The sequence below is a fragment of the Canis lupus genome, chromosome 23 (genome assembly GCF_003254725.2).
Source record: "Canis lupus dingo isolate Sandy chromosome 23, ASM325472v2, whole genome shotgun sequence".
Lineage (NCBI taxonomy): Eukaryota > Metazoa > Chordata > Mammalia > Carnivora > Canidae > Canis > Canis lupus.
The window spans coordinates 30,095,241-30,112,341 of NC_064265.1; the positions used below are offsets into that span (position 1 = coordinate 30,095,241).

Below are 17,101 nucleotides of genomic sequence, written 5' to 3' on the forward strand. Positions count from 1 at the left end.
TTTAGATTTCTTACCTCAGCCTTCTGGTGTCAGTTTGATTTAATCTGAGAAAGGCCAAGTAAATCTAGCACAGAGGAGGGATGGTTTGTGAGGATAGGTTGGAAAAAATGAGAATTCTTTAGCTTAGATAAATACTTAACAATGGGATATATGATCTAAATCGGTAAAATGGTGAACAGTTAGGATTTTTCAGTACCTCCAAAAGAGTACTCTTTAAAACTTTAAGCATGAAGACTTAGATTCCACTATCCATTCCATCAAATCTGAAACCTGAAAATAATTTTGTCCAAAACTTTTCTGATTATAGATGTAATATATTAAAATCTAGAAAATTAAATTGAGCACAGTAAAAAAACCAAAAAACCTATAACCCCACATCATACAGATCATTGTTACTAATCATAACCATGATCACTGTGAAGACTTTCAAGTTCTGTGTGTTTATATCAAGATATACCTACTTGTATGTATAACTTTTGATTTCAAAGTTGAGATCACATAGTTTTTATTACATAAATTAACATTTCCTCATTGCCACATGCACATAAGTGAAGTATCCATTATTTAGATGAACCATATTTTTTTAAGGGGGAATTGAACCTACAATCCTGAGATCAAGACCTGAGCTGAGATTGAGTCAGATGCCTGATCAACTGAGCCACCCAGGTGCCCCATAAATTAAGAACATTTCCTTATTGTCCCATGCACATAAGTATCCATTATTTAGATAATTTATCTATGCCCTATTTTTGAACATTCCGAATTGTTTTCCAGTTTTTTCTTTTATACAAAAGGGGCAATGAAAAGAGCCATACGTGTAATTTTTCGTGTGTTGTTATACAATGTTATGTTAGTTTTGGGTATACAACATAGTGATGCATTATGCTGTGCTCACTACAAGTATAGTAACATTTGTCTCCATAGAACACTGTTATTAATACCATTGACTATATTCCCTGTGCTGTACCTTTCATTCCTGTGACTTATTCATTCCATAACTGGAAGCCTGTGTCTCACACTCCCTTTCATCCATTTTCCCATCCTCCTACCCACTCTGCCCTCTGGCAACCATCAGTATATTCTCTGTATTAATAGGTCTGGTTCTGCTTTTTGTTTCTTTCTTTTACTTTTTAGATTCTACATAAAAGTGAAATCATGTGACATTTGTCTTTTTCAGACAAATTATTATCCTTTAGGTCCATCCATGTTGTTAGAAATGCTAAGATCTCATCCTTTTTTTAATAGCTGAGTAATATTCCTGTGTGTGTGTGTGTGTCTACATCCATATGTATACCACTTTTTTTTTTTTTTAATCATTCATCTAGCTGTGTGTGTAAAAATTCTTGTGAAATTTTCTAGTTCTTTTATTATGGACAGTGCCTAAAAATGGGATAGTGTGGTCAAAGATAACTACAGTTTTAAGAATTTTTTTAAAAAATGATTTTATTTATTCATGAGAGGCAGACACACAAGCAGAGGGAGAAGCAGGCTTCCTGTAGGGAACCGGATGCACAGGACTCAATGTCAGGACCCTGGGATCACAGCCTAAGCCAGAAGCAGACGCTCAACCACTGAGCCTCTAGGCATCCCAGTTTTGAGGATTTTTGAAACATACTACTACATTTTTCTCCAGAAGAGTGCATTGAGAGTTCTCAGTGTCCTACCACTCCACCACTGGCTTACCCGCTTTAGGCACTGACTGCAAATTACATTCCCCTCACTATCATAGCCTTAGATGACACCTAATGATTTCTTCACTGGTTTTAGTTCAACAGCCTCTAGTTTTGACTTTCTCCAGCATCCTCCATGTTTTCAACATGATCTTTCTCAAACAGGAATCTTATCACATCAATGGCTCCTTTATAGTCTTCACATGAACCTACATACTCTAGCATATATGCAGAACTCATTGGATTTGCAGTTCCAACCTCTCTAGCCTCATCTGTAGATACTTGCCCACTTACAGTCTTGGATTTAGTCCTCTTAAATTATGGTAGAAGACTTCTGATCTGAGACATGATTTTTTAATAAAAAAAATATTGGTTAAAATTGGAGTCAAAAAATGATACATCTTAAATTTCTTATTTTAACTTAAACCATATAACTGGACATTTGTTTGCTAATCTCTTGATGCAGGGCCAAGGCCTTTGCCTTGAATGTGTTTCTACTTGTCAGGGTCCTTCATTGTTTTTCTTGTGTAACCATACCTGTAACATGTTACTTATGAATTCCAGTTGGGTTTCTTTCAGGTAGAGTGAATACAAGAACAGAATCTTCTGGTTGTTATGATATATTTTCCAGTTGTTTATGGCTATCTCACACTTAATTTGCCAGGTTTTGTTTTTTTTTTTTTTTTTCGCTAGTCTTTTTTAGTTTTTCCAAAAGATTCAACCTAGTTTTCATGGAAAAAATAACTCTTTTGGTACATACTCCTATTTATCTGGCTTATGTAATATTTAATTAAATTATATGATTGTTAAACCAAGCACAACTGCCATACATAGGTTGGAAAGAAACATGAGTGACTCTTGGTGATATATCCCTTAACTGAGGGAAGTATTAGGTGCCCTTGCCTGGAGAGAAGCCACCAGGCTGGGAATATTCGGCTTGGCACAAGTGTCAGAGCATGTCTTTCAGGGGAATTGAGAGTATATATGAATTCAGGAGGTGGTTCAATGGAGGTTAGTAAAAGGAGTTTTTCACTAACAGGTTTCAGTATGCTTACAGTCCCTTAAATAAGTCATGTTCTCTCCTTTCTATATCTTTGGCTTGCTATTTGCTCTCAGATCCTTGCAAACTGACCTCTGGTATCATGGTTTCTTCCATCCATGTGGTCTTGGCTCAGAATGCAGATGGGTAGAGAAAAATTCTCAGAAACCCAGAACAGAATATTACTCTTACTCTTTGTGCATTGTTTTTCGATTGCTGCCATAACAAATCCTTAAACATTTAGCAGCTCAAAAACAAGTCCAGGTTGACTTGGCTGATTTGTCAGCCTCAGGTTTCACAAGGTTGAAATCAGGGTCCACTTTGAGCTTACCAGGTAGTTGACATAATAGTTTCTTGATTTTGTGTAGGACTGAGATCCCCACTTCCTTGTTGACTACTAGCTGGAAGTTGTTTTCAGCTTCTAGAGGACACCACATTCCTTAGCTTGTGGCTCCCTTCCTTAATATTTCAAAGCCAGCAATGACGATTTAAGTCTCCACATTTTGAATCTCTCCAAATTCCCCTTCTATGTAATTTTTCTTGCTTTTTTTCCATGCATTTCTCCTACTTCTCTGCTTTTCAGGGTTCAGGTAATCCATTGGGCCCATGCAGATCACCTCCCTGTCTTAGGTCAGCTGATGAGTAACTTTAATCTATCTGCAAAATCTCTTTGCAACAGTACTTAGATTACTGGTAGATTGAATAGCCAAGGAACAGGAAACTGGTATGGCAATACAACTTCAAAATTTGACTTGTAATACTCCTACCCCAAATCTCCCTTGACTTTCCTATACAAGAGGAGAGATAAGCTGGCTAAGTATGCATTCTTCAAATGCCATCCCTTATCCTAGGATCTCAGCTTTTAATATACAAAGATGTTCAGAAGGTCCAAATTATTTTCTTTACCATGCCTCAAGATGCTCTGGACATCTGGAACTAAAATCAGCCTTTCTCTCTGTTGTAGCTTGTGTGCCCCATGGACTACTAGTATGTACAGTAGTCAGCCTCCAGTAGTCTTCCGTGATGCCCAAGTACTCTTATAGATACTTTGTGTAGGATAGGTGGATAGGGCTAGCCTGTGTAAACAACAGATACTGCAGAAATGATGATGTTTGATTGTGAAGCTAGGTTAAAACAGACATTGTAGCTTGCAACTGGCTTTCCTGAAATCTCTCATTATGAGGGGAAACAGCTGTCATGTCCTAAGAGACAAGCATCTCTTTGGGGAGGTCCATGTGGCAAGACCGTGTGAAGGCCATCTTGGCAGCAGATTATCTAGTCCCAGCTAAGCTTCAGATGATTGCAGCTCTGGACGACATCATGACTGCAACCCCATGGGAGGCCCTGAGCTAGAATTATCCAGTTCAGCTGCTCTCAGGTTCCTTATCCTCAGAAACTGTGTGCTATGTTTATTGCTGTTTTAAGCCACTGAATTTCAGGCTAAGTTGTTTCACAGTAATAGGTAACTAATACAGCATGGATTTTAAGAGAGTAATTAACCTTATTTAAATAGTGTTGAACAGATTGTAAAACAAATGAAAACTTGCCCTACAGTCTAAGAACCTTATTTTTCATTCTATAAGTATGAAGGAGACCCTGAAAAGTTTTGAATAGCAAAGCACTTGGAAAAATAGACTATTAGAGAGTCTCTTCCATATGGAATATTTACAGATAAATGCTTCCAGATACTTCAGTCTCATCTTTTTTTTTTTTTTTTTTTTTTTTTTTGAGTCTGAGAATCTTAAAATCTTTTTGTAATCTTAGGATTCTTATTTTTTCTACTTATTGGGGAGTTTCCTACTTCCAGTTTTTTCTTTTAGGATTTATTTCAAAGAGTAAGAGAGCATGAGCAGGAGGGGCAGCAGGAGAGGGAGAGAGAATCTTAAGCACACCTCACGCTGAGCATGGAGCCCAGCATCGGGCTCCATCTCACAACCCCAAGACCACGACCTGAGCCAAAACCGAGAGTGAGACATTTAACTGACTGTGCCACCCAAGCATCCCTCTACTTACAGCTTTCTTACAAGGCTAGCATAAGTCCCGGAAAGACAAAATGACTTGTCCTAAGAGTGCTAGAGGCAAATCTGTGGGTGACCACCAGGAGGAGGTATACATAGTATGAATACCTGTCAGTCACACAGCCTTAGGGAAAAGTGTATAGTGGCAAAACTCTTATATGGAGCTTCTATTCCCCAGCCTTTTGGTGGAGTCAAATGATGAAAGAGATTTAACTGCAAGCAAAACCTGGACATCAACTCTTACCAAATGGGAAAGAGTGATTACTTCTGATGTGCCAGGATATGTAGAAGGAAGCAGGTGACACATCCTTTGTTTTTGAGACCTTTCAGCCCTGAAAGTCCACTGCCTAAACCCTGTCACTGTACAGCCATAGCCTTTAAGCTACAGCAACTCAAGAGAGTGATATGGGTGAAGTGAATGCTTTCTTTTTTAAGTGGAGTGAAATCTAGGTTTAGAGAAAGTGGTCTAAAATAGCCCTATATCTTTGGATTTTTCTTGAACATTGTAAGGGCTAATCTCTTATGGAGACTTTGTCTCTGAAGGTGACCTTTCTATATCATGGGTGCACTTGGTCTTGCAAGTGACCTCAGAGTCATCATCTCTGGTTGGCTGTACTTGACGCTCAGAGGCAGAATCCTACAGTGAAAAGAACAGAATGCTGTAGAGTCTGGAGATGACTAGCCATGTGATCTTGGGCAAATACTGAATTCCTTAGGTCTCCATTTCCTTGCCCATAAAATGAAGGGCTGAATCGAATGATTTCCAAGGTTCATTCTAATTACATTCCATGACTTGTGATTTCTTTTATGGAATATCTCTATCAAAATTTAAGTACCATGTATTTCTGGAAAGTTTAGAGTGATAAGCCGACTCTCTTTCTGAAGGGAATAAGACAAATATCATAACCAAAAATGTTCCTTGGAAACTTTATGCACCATTATTAGACACAATGTATATCCATTTGCTTAGTTTTCTGTGTAACATGAGTATTCCTTTGTAATTGTAAGAATTATTTAATTTCTAAAATTCATAAAGTAGGGGATCCCTGGGTGGCTCAGTGGTTTAGCACCTGCCTTTGGCCCAGGGTGTGATTCTGGAGTCCCGGGATCAAGTCCCGCATCAGCCTGCTTCTCCCTCTGCCTGTGTCTCTGCCTCTCTCTCTCCGTGTGTCATGAATAAATAAATAGTCTTTAAAACAATAATAAAAAATAAAATTCATAAAGGTTATGGTAGGAAAAATTAGGCTGTCATTGCATGCATAAATAATGATTAAGCAAGTCTGTGCCACAGATCTTGTTCAGTGTGTTTTTATTCTGTTTAGTAATTTCATTTTAAGTCCACTATTATGATGTGTAGCATCTTCTTAACACCTTGCATAAGGTGCAGCCTCCTGCCTACAAATCTGACTGATTTTAGTTTTGGTGCAACATTAGTATATCATAGAATGCTTAGGAGTTGCAGTTTGTAGCTATCATAGATTTTCCTTTGAGGATAGGTAAGTGGAGACAGAACCCTTATAATAGTCTACAGGATAAATGAAATCTACTAATTAGTCACAGATCCCCTTTTAGCTTCCATTATAAGTGCAATCCTTTTTTCATCAAACCTATTTGTCGTCTTTTTTTTCTCTCCCCTTCCCCCAGTCCCTCAGAAGTTTGGTGAAAATGCAATTAGATGAGCAATCAGAGAAATAAAAAAGGAACAGAATTAAAGGGTCTAGATGTTTTAAGAGCTCCATAAAATCAAACTCTAGTGATTCTGGAGTTGATTTGAATGTAAAGAGGGGAGAAGTGGAAGGTAGTCCCCAGGTATAGCAACTTGCCCTGTTTGAGCATGCAACTTCAGACCCTGAGCAGACAGGATGACAAGTAGAAATAAATAGTCTATGCTGGGCTTGTGAAAGCAAGTATTTCCATGGCAGTCCTTCCACTGTGGACCCTATTTCCTCTCTCCAGTAGGTTCTTTTTCTACACTCCTTTCTTTCTAAGAGGATTACATCCTCCGTTGCATTCTGTCCACAAATCCTCCAGTACCATTTGATCAGCATGTTGTGATATTTCTGATTCAATTAGGATTGGGCCATACCTCTAATGGCCTGAGGAAGTGGTCAGCATTGCTGGGTGACTAGCATCATGCTCTCACATAGCCAGAGGGTGATGTGAATTCATTGCTAAGTTATAGAACAGGGCCTTGAGGGATACTTGGATTCTTCTACTAAATCAGACCTTTTCAAAATCCTGACTTGAAACAAATACAAACTCCTAAAGCTACTGAAACAAAAACTCTGTCTCATAAGGCTGTGGTTCTTAAACTTTAGCGTGCATCTTCTGGAGATGAGAATATTCTGGAGGGTTTGTTAAAATCTAGTTGTGCCCCTACCCCTAGAGTTTCTGATTCAATAAGTAGGAAGTAGGATCCCAAAATTTGGATATCTGATAAATTCCCAGGTGATACAAATGCTGCTGGTCCACGGACATTTTGAGAACCACTGTCCTAAGGGTTCACCAATCTGGAGTAATTTGAGATGAGGCCACAGTTCTCCTGAGGCTTCTCAATTCTGTCACTCCTTTGAGCCAGCTTGGCTCTGACCCACTGCCCCTTGGCTCTGGGGCTCATGGATTTGTGCTCTTATCCTGTCCTTCAGATCTATAGTGTCCCAGACAACTGAGACCATCTGAAACTCTGGGATACTCAACCAATCTGAATTTCTGAACACAGTATAAATCCAGAGATTGAATACAGAATTTATTATCCCTTATGAAAATAACACTTTTAGGTGGGGAGTATTCTACTTTATTGATAAGAATTGAAATTTAAAAGGTTTAGAGTACTTGCCCAGGAAAAGTGGTAGAACTAATATTTGAACCCAGGACTCTGGCTTCAGTGTCGATTTATCCTCCACCAAATCTTTCTCCTCTTTTGAACCCTCTTTTCTCATTTTTATGTAGCCAAGATTATTAAGACTGTTTAATCAGGGTTTGAATTATAACTTACACACACACACACACACACACACACACATATATATGAATACATATACACATACTTGCTCCTTTGCTTTCATTTTTATTATCTTGTGTGTATTTTTATCAGATTATATAATATGCATTTTGTAAGTTGCCCTAAAGCAGGGCAAGGGATACGTATATATATTCCCAAGTATAGTGAACACGTGCGCATACACATTAGTCATGCACACACAATCTGGTTTTTCCTCCATAGCTCACATTAAGTCTAAGAAAATGCATCTGTTTCATAGCCATAGACTTATACTAGGTTTCAGCTATGCCCCCAGGCTCCCATCAGTAAATACAGTCAAAACTGCCTTTACTACCCTACCCTCTTCTCATTCTCTCCAGTATAGTTCTCCATAAAGGAGATTAGGGCATCATTTAGTTCTGGCGGAAGATAGTCGACAGGTCTGTATTGACATATTCACTCTGTTGGAAAACAAGGATAAGCCCTGAGGGCTTTGAGACTTTGTCTGCTGTGAGAGTTTATGTACTTTGTCCACATTAACAGCAATGCAGTTGTGGGTTTTTTCCTTTGCTAAAGAAAACTACTCTTTTTCCACTGGGGAATGGGAGAGAGGGTAACAAAAAGTAAAAGATTCTGGCATCTGCTATTAAAGGCTGTAGCGAAACAAGGATCTGGGTCATAGGAGGAGTGGTGTAAGAGGAAAAAATGATGGTTAAGTACCCCCCCAAAATGAGAAAATATAAAATCATTTTTAGTTTTTAAGTTTCCTTGTGGAAGTGGGCATTGGAAAGGTTGCAGCTTGTGAGTTATTGTGAAATGTTGTACGAAGGGCTATTCAAAACTCTGAATATTGTATCATCAGATGTGGACAGGTGGTTCATAACACATAAACTAGGTAGCTGGTACCTATCAGGTATGTGCATGTGTGCATACACTTTAGTGTGGCTACAAGTGGTTTTCCACAGTCAATTAATGTTTCTTTTTTTCTTTTTTTTTTTTTTCAATTAATGTTTCTTTAGGATGAAATTGCTTGTAAAAACAGAAAACTTTCATTATGCTCAAATTGTTTCTTATTATGTCACATGCATTGAAACAAATTTGTGTTTTCAAAACAAGTATTATAGAAGAACTGGCTTACAGGTCAATTCTCAGAAGATTCATCCCTTCCCTCATTTTTAGAATACTTGGTGGTCATTTGTAACATGAGGGGGCATATGGTGATGACTCTGTTATTCATATTTATTTTCTATCATAAAATTTTAGATAATATTAAAAACAAAGTAATGAGTAAAGTCTTCCCCCCTCAACCTCACAAAACAGATGTTAATTTTTTTGTCACATAAACATTCAAAATGATACTCTCTCCATCTAACCCTACCCCCTGCCTTTGAGCAGAGCCAAATGGGGCTAAATCACTGATAAGTGAATGTTTATTTTCTCTTGTTTATTTTCCTTGACTGATATCCCTAGCAGTTATCTGTTGAAGTGGTACTGTATTGTTTGGTGAGATATATATACTCATTTCTTCCTGATCTCGAGGCAGTTCTCAGGGTCTCATTTGTTGACTTCAGAATATGGCTTAGTATACTGGACACTTCTCAGCAAATCTCACAGAATATTTGTGATGGGCAATTCTTGAGTTCTCTGGGTATTTTACCCTTTTCAGGTCCACTTTGGGAGGAAAAAAAAGGAGACGATACCCATGGAAAAAGAAATAGCTCCACATCTTTGAGCCTATATTTGCAGGGGAGCCATGTCTGGGAAAAGCATAGTCAACATGATATTCTGAGGCACATGGGTGGCTCAGCTGGTTAAGCGTCTGACCCATGGTTTCAGCTCAGGTCATGATCTCAGGGTTGTGAGATTGAGCCCAGTGTTGGGCTCCACAATCACTGGGGAGTCTGCTTGAGATTCTCTCCCTCTGCTGCTTCCCCGCCCTTACCCCTCAAATAAAATAGATAAAATCTTTTAAAAAATAAATGATGTCCTTGGAAGGAGCACTTGGTTACTTTCAACAGGTTGAATCCCCATCATCTAATTAGATGTGGCAGCTGGATTCTCATGTGTTTGAAATACAGAGAGATGAACATTGTATCACTAATATAATTGCTGGGATAGGTAATATCCACAGAAACATGTAGGAAAATTTTTTAAAAATCTAGTTGTAGTAATAAACTATAAGGTTCTAAATGTAGGGTTGAAATGAAATGTGGGGAGAGAGGGCATTTTGTCCCATGCTTCATCTTAGAGTAAAGAATGAAGCCTGCTGAAGCAGCATGGCTAACCAGGAGATCTTGGCTAGTTGTAATAGAACCAGGACTTAAACACTAGGGTTTCTAGTTCTTTATACCATGCATTGATTTTTTGTAGTTCAGTGAGTTCTGACCACTTAAGATTCCAGACAGCCCTCATTTTGTTGCTGCTCCTCCAATTAACCCTAGCATTTGTTATACCTGCTTGACTTGACTCCTCTGCCTGCCATTTCCATTTTATTTTTTAAAGCTGAGAAGAATGAGGATACTTATATACAGGCCATGGTTACCACTAGTTATTTTATTTCTTTAGTTGACATCCTTTCTTACTTCTGTGGATAAAAATATGAATAAGAATATTGGTATAAGGAAAAAAAAAGTGCTAGCCTACTTTGTATGGAGGCCTGTTTTCCAACAGTTATATCTAATCAGTGAAATTCTCAGCTATATTGCTGGATATATAAAGACCTGGGGGAAAAAGCACCCAAGAAAATTTCAGGAAAGGATGTTTAACTCCTCAAGATATTATGCACGTGCACGTAAATATGTGTATGTATGTGTGTATATGTATGTATGTGTATATGTATGTATGTGTGTATATATATGTATAAATATTTAAACTAAACTGGGAAAATGTATTAAGAAAAATGTTGAGAATGAAATACAATATTTAAGATAGTGTTCATATGCTATTTGTGTGACCTTTGACCTTTCAAAATGAATGATAAAAACCATGTAATTGGAGGGCATTCATTGAAGACTCTGTAGTGTCAATTTAGTACAATCTCCATGTCCCCAAGGATAAGCTGAATGATAATAACAGTAGCTGACACTTCACTGAGCATTTACTAGGTGCTAGGTACTATTCTGCGTGGCTTATAGAAAATCATTTAATCCTCAGTACAATCCCATGAGGAAAATGCCATCATTATTAGTCCATCTGATGGTAGGGCAACTGATTTTCAGAGAGGTGGCTTTACTTGCCTGATATCACACAGTTAACAAGTTGAGGAGTTGGGATATAAATTGAAATTGTCTGCTTCCAAGCTTACGCTCCTAGTAGAAATGAAGGGAAGAAATGGAAGCACCTGCCTTGGTCATGCCTTTCTCAATCAGATGAGTCAGGGCATCCCTTCAAGCAGATTTGCTATCTATTAAAGGGGCATAAGAGTAATAAACAGACTGTTTTCCTTTCTTACAGATTTGTTGTGATAATCTAAGAAAATAAGGGAGGGAGGTTGTATTTAATGAACACCTATGAGCCAGGGACCATAGCAGTTATATCTCATATATATTATTAGCTGTTGCTGTCCTTGCTGTTGTTACTGTGCAATACTCAAGTTCACTGTTAACTCTAGAGTCACTGCCATTTTCAGAAGATGGATTAACTGCCATCTGTTCTCATGTGTGGGTTTTTCTTCATGCCTCTCTTATCTGTCTTGCTCAACTGATTTTACTGGGGGTGGAAGATTATTTTTAAAGCAATACATGTTGTTTATAGAAAATTTGAGCAAAGGATTTGAAGGGGCAGTTTAAGAAGAGGTAACTCAAATGCCATCAAGCATTGGAAAAGATAGTCCAAGTCACCAGTAAGGAGAGAAATGCAAATTAAGTCAATAATGATGTGTATAAGATTTTAGAGAGCTCACACCAAATGTTTCTGGGGCTGCGGGGAGATTCATGCATTGCTAATAGGAGCATAGACTGATGCTACCATTTTGGAGAGCCGTTTGGCACCACTTGTTTGAACTCGGCCTACCCAAACCTCCATGACCCAACAGTTACACTCGTGGAGATGTATGAAAATACCTTTGTTTTGTGTATACACACACACACACACACATATTCATACATATGTGTATATATATAAAACACACCATAGTAGGATGGAGGGTATTCCTGAAAGATTATTGTGGTTGTATAAGAAGGAGTTGGAGGTAAACTGGGTGTCCTTTGCTAGGAAAGTGGTTACTTCAGATTTAGTGAGTAAACATAAAGGAGTTAGATGTTAGAGGCAGTTGATTAGATGAACAGTTACTAACATGGATGGATTTTAAGGGCATAGTGCCAAGTGAAAGTTAAGAAAAATGAGACCAGGGACGCCCAGGTGGCTCAGTGGTTTAGCGCCGCCTTCAGCCCAGGGCGTGATCCTGGAGACCCGGGATCGAGGCTCACGTTGGGCTCCCTGCGTGGAGCCTGCTTCTCCCTATGCCTGTGTCTCTGCCTCTCTCTCTCTCTCTCTCTCTCTGTCTCTGTCTCTCATGAATAAATAAATAAAATCTTAAAAAAAAGAAAAATGAGACCACAGTACAGAACCATTTCCCCAATTTAAAATACATGCCCACAAAGTAATAATAATTTTGTAAGAGCACATGCAAAAGAGATGTGTTAAATTTGTCAGAATGGTTTTATGGTTATTATATGAAGAATGAGGGGGAGAAGTGGAAGTTAAAAGGGAGACAGTAAATCAACAGATAATCTCACAAGAACAGTGATAATAATGTGCCTAAAACAGAGGGTAATGATTAACTCAATTCCTCGAAAAGAGAAAAAAAAAAGAAAATATGTCAGAACAAAACAATTATTTATAATACTACTGTTTGAAGATAGGTGTTAAAACTTCAGTATACATTCTTATAGTATTTTATACATGTATGTGTGTCTGAGTGTATCTGTATATATGTATAGTATATACACATATTTTATTTTGAATTTTGAATTGAAGTATAATTAATGTGCAGTATTATATTTCAGGTGTACAATATATTCAGCAGTTCTATACATTACTCAGTGGTCACCATAATAATTATAGTCATCATCTGTCACCATACATTATTACCATTTTATTGATTATATTCCCTATGCTGTACTTTTCATGTCTATAACTAACTTATTTTATAACTAGAAGTTTATACCTCTTAATCCCCTTCATCTTTTTTGTCTATCCCCCCACTTTCCTCCCCTCTGGCGACCACCAGTCGTCTGTACTTAAGAGTCTGTTTATTCATTTTTTTTTTTTTTAATTCCACATGTAAGTGGAATCAGATGATAGTTGTCTTTCTCTAACTTGTTTCACCTAGCATTATACCCTCTGGGTCCATCTATGTTGTCATGAATGGCAAGATTTCATTTTTTATGGCCAAGTAATACTCCGTTGTGTGTGTACACCAGATTTATTGTTACCATTTATTCATGGACATTTGGGTTGCTTCTATAGCTCGGCTGTTAAAAATAGTGCAATAAACATAGGGTTGTATATATCTTTTTAAATTAGTGTTTTTGTTTTCTTTGGATAAGTACCCAGTGGTGGAATTACTGGATCATATGATATTTATATTTTTAATCTTTTTAGGAACCTCCATATTATTTTCCCTAGTGGCTACACAATTTACATTTCTACCAATAGTGCATGAGGGTTCCCTTTTTTTTTCCACAACCTTGCCAACCCTTGTTATTTCTTGTCTTTTTGATACTAGCCATTCTTACTAGTGTGAGCTGATATCTCATTACGGTTTTGATTTGCATTTCCCTAATGATCAATGATGCTGAGATTCTTTTCATGTGCCTGTTGGCCAATTGCATGTCTTCTTTGAAAAAACAAAAGTCTATTCAGGTCCTCTGCCTATTTTTTAATTTTTTTTTTTTTTTTTTTTTGTTATTTCGTACTGATTTGTGGAAGTTCTTTCTATATTTTGGATATTAAATCCTTATTGGCTGTATCATTTGCAAATTTCTTCTTCCATTCGATAGGTTGCCTTTTTGTTTCCTTCACTGTGAAAAAGCTTATTGTTTTAGTATAGTCACAATAACTTATTTTTGATTTTGTTTCCCTTGCTTAAGGAGACCTATCCACAAATATGCTGCTAAGGCTGATGTCCAAGACATTACTGCCTATGTTTTCTTTTAGAAGTTTTAGGGGATCCCTGGGTGGCTCAACGGTTTGGCGCCTGCCTTTGGCCCGGAGCGCGATCCAGGAGTCCCAGGATCGAGTCCCACGTCAGGCTCCGGGCATGGAGTCTGCTTCTCCCTCCTCCTGTGTCTCTGCCTCTCTCTCTCTCTCTCTCTCTCTATGTCTATCATAAATAAATAAATCTTAAAAAAAAAAAAGTTTTATAGTTTCAGGTCTCATATTCAGGTCTTTAATCCATTTTGAGTTTATTGTTGTGTGTGTTGTAAGAAAGTGGTGCAGTTTCTTTTTTGCTTGTAGCTGTCTATTTTTTCCAATACCATTTTTTAAAAAGCCTTCCCTTTCCCTATTGTATATTCTTGCCCCCTTTACCATGAATTACTTGATCATATTAACTGACCTAGCTCTTCACCAACTTCCATTGATCTTTGTGTCTGTTTTTGTGCCAGTACCAGAATGTTTTGATTACTATACCTTTATAGTATATCTTCAAATCTGAGATTGTGATACCTCCAGCTTTGTTCTTCTCCCTAAGGTTGTTTTGGCTGTTCAAGGTATTTATTTGTAAGGAACCATATACAATTTTTAGGATTATTCTATTTCTTTGGAAAATGCTATTGGTATTTTAATAAAGATTGCACTGAATCTGTAGATTACTTTGGGTAGTTTGGACATTTTAATGACATTCTTCCAATCCACAAATATGGTATATGTTTCTATTTTTTCCTGTCATCTTCAAATTCTTTTGTCAGTGTCTTACAGTTTTCATAGTATAGGTCTTCCACTTCTTTGGTTAATTTTATTGCTAGGTAGTTTATTCTTTTTGGTACTTACATATTTATTTACACAGATGAATGAAATGGGGTCATTCTCCATGTAATTTTTAAATTTTGTTTTGGGTGTTTTGTTTTTAGTAACTTGGCTTTTATGAAGATATACTAAGTTATCTGTAAGATGCTTTCCAATTCTAAGACACTCTCCCTTCAGGTTGAATACCATGTTATCAAATTCAGTTAAATTATAAACTGACTTTTGTTCAGCATGACCCCAGACATATTTTGCTAAACACTCTTAGTTCCAACTATAAGATACTATTGCATTCAAAGGAAATATATTTGTATTTTAATTTATTTGCATTTAATTCAGATAGTACTCGTTTTAGCTGGGTTTGCAGCAGATTATATATGTTCAGACCTTTTCACAGGCTGATAGTTTACTGTAAGAATAGATCACAGCATCAAATGAGTGTTGGTCCCAAATGGAACAAGTGAGGTTGAAACTTGATCTGTTGTACCAGAAACCATCCCATTTGAGTGACCAGCTGGTTTTTAATAGGCTAAACAGTTTCTGATGATTATTTGTTCAAACCCAGCAAATTAGCAAGTAAGACTTCTGAACTTGTGGTGTCCGTTTTGTAACAGGATGGGGGAACAACCTTTAATAAAAAATGCATTCCTGGGCAGCCCCGGTGGTGCAGCGGTTTAGCGCTGCCTGCAGCCCAGGGCCTGATCCTGGAGACCCGGGATCGAGTCCCACATCGGGCTCCCTGCATGGAGCCTGCTTCTCCCTCTGCCTGTGTCTCTGCCTCTCTCTCTCTCTCTCTCTCTCTCTGTCTCTCTCATGAATAAATAAATGAAATCTTAAAAAAAAAAAAAAATGCATTCCTTTCTGCCAGAGACCAAAGCAGAATTTCCCATGGAAAACAGCATGTCTGTTTTTTTCCTTTTTTAAGATTTTTTAAGTCTACACAGACTAGAAGAAGTGTTTGCATGTGTGCTTTCCCTGAGTCTAGGGTTGTCAGATGCATCTTCCTCATACTCCTCAGTTTGAAAAAGCTCTGAGTATATCCCAGAATACTGGACAAGAGGAGAAAGAAAAAATAGAAGGAAGGGGACAAAGGTATGTACTCTCTTCCACTCACTCTCCTTTTCTGGTCAGGATACCAATTTCATTTACCAGTTATTTCCTGCTTTGTTTGCAAAGAAAGCCTCAAATGATAATGTGCATGAACAGTGGAGTATACACACTCGTTTAAAAGTAAATTGGCATGGAGCCATCTAACAGAGCACTAGATCTCTCTTTGGCAGTGCCATCCATTTGTAGCTCCATTAATTCATGGTCCTTAATAATTTCTTCAGAGTAAATATGAAGTTTACTTTGTTTTATCTGAAGAAAGGACCCATAGAGCAAATGAGTAGTGTAAATACTTTTTCTAAAAAACATCAACTTGCTTGAAAGGACTGTTTTCAAATGCCTTTCATTTATTAGGATCCTATGTACTGATTATATGGGATTCTAGTCATTAAAGTAGTCCTATGAAGATATCCACTTAGTAATATTTTATTAGCACTTAATTTGAATTACTCTAATAAAATTCCACTTCTTTAAAATTTGTCCATAATTCATTATTGTTATATATATCTTCCTTCCATCAGGATAAATTTGTTGTAAGATATTGTAATTACTTACATGCCCTTAAATTCCTTGGATACTATCTGGTACAGTTACATTATTTGAGCAAGACTTTCAATTTTCCCTTGGTTTCTTAAGATAAAAATGTCTTGACCCTTAAATGGTATTACTAAGATTTGAATGCAGAGAGAGTTGCCTATAAGAAGCAATTAGGGAGGTAGGCAATTAGTTATCTCCACTGTGACTAGAGTCCAATGAAGATAAAAGCCAACTTTTTCTCCTCAAAACTTAGATTTCCATGATTGCATGAACAAATCTTTATTCATAAAACTTTTGTACTGCGCTGTGCTTAACCTATAGTGAACACTGGATAAATAATGAAGTATAAGAGTACATATGTCTTTGGGGTTTTCCTTTGTCTTTCATATAGACTGTTGTGATTAGAGCATTTCAGAATTGTATTGAAAGCACAACCTTTGATCATCCCATCCATCCATTTATCCGTGTTGCAAATATTTGGGGATGGAGCAACTTACTGTGGAACCAGCCAGGGAAAAGTCCCTGTACATGTCATATTTAACGTACAGGCCATTTAACCTTTTATAGAGAGATTGATCCAGTCTTTTGCCTCTTGCTATACTGAATTGCTGTGTGCTTGGTCAAAGTTCTATCCCAGACATCCTTTTGTGGTATTGCTTTGTATTTAATTGGCTACTAGTTACAAAAAGGCATGTTCTGTGGGCATAGCCAATCCCTGTTTTATGTTCTTATCTCATGTTTTTCACTTTATGCTACTCTGTGTAACATCTAGGAACTCTCCAGT

General features: G+C 37.4%; 1 protein-coding gene across 14 annotated transcripts in view; it reads left to right on the forward strand.

The window, feature by feature from the left end:
* TMEM108 (transmembrane protein 108) overlaps positions 1 to 17,101 on the forward strand; it is a 343,659-nt gene that overhangs the window by 69,681 nt on the left and 256,877 nt on the right. The window lies entirely within an intron of this gene.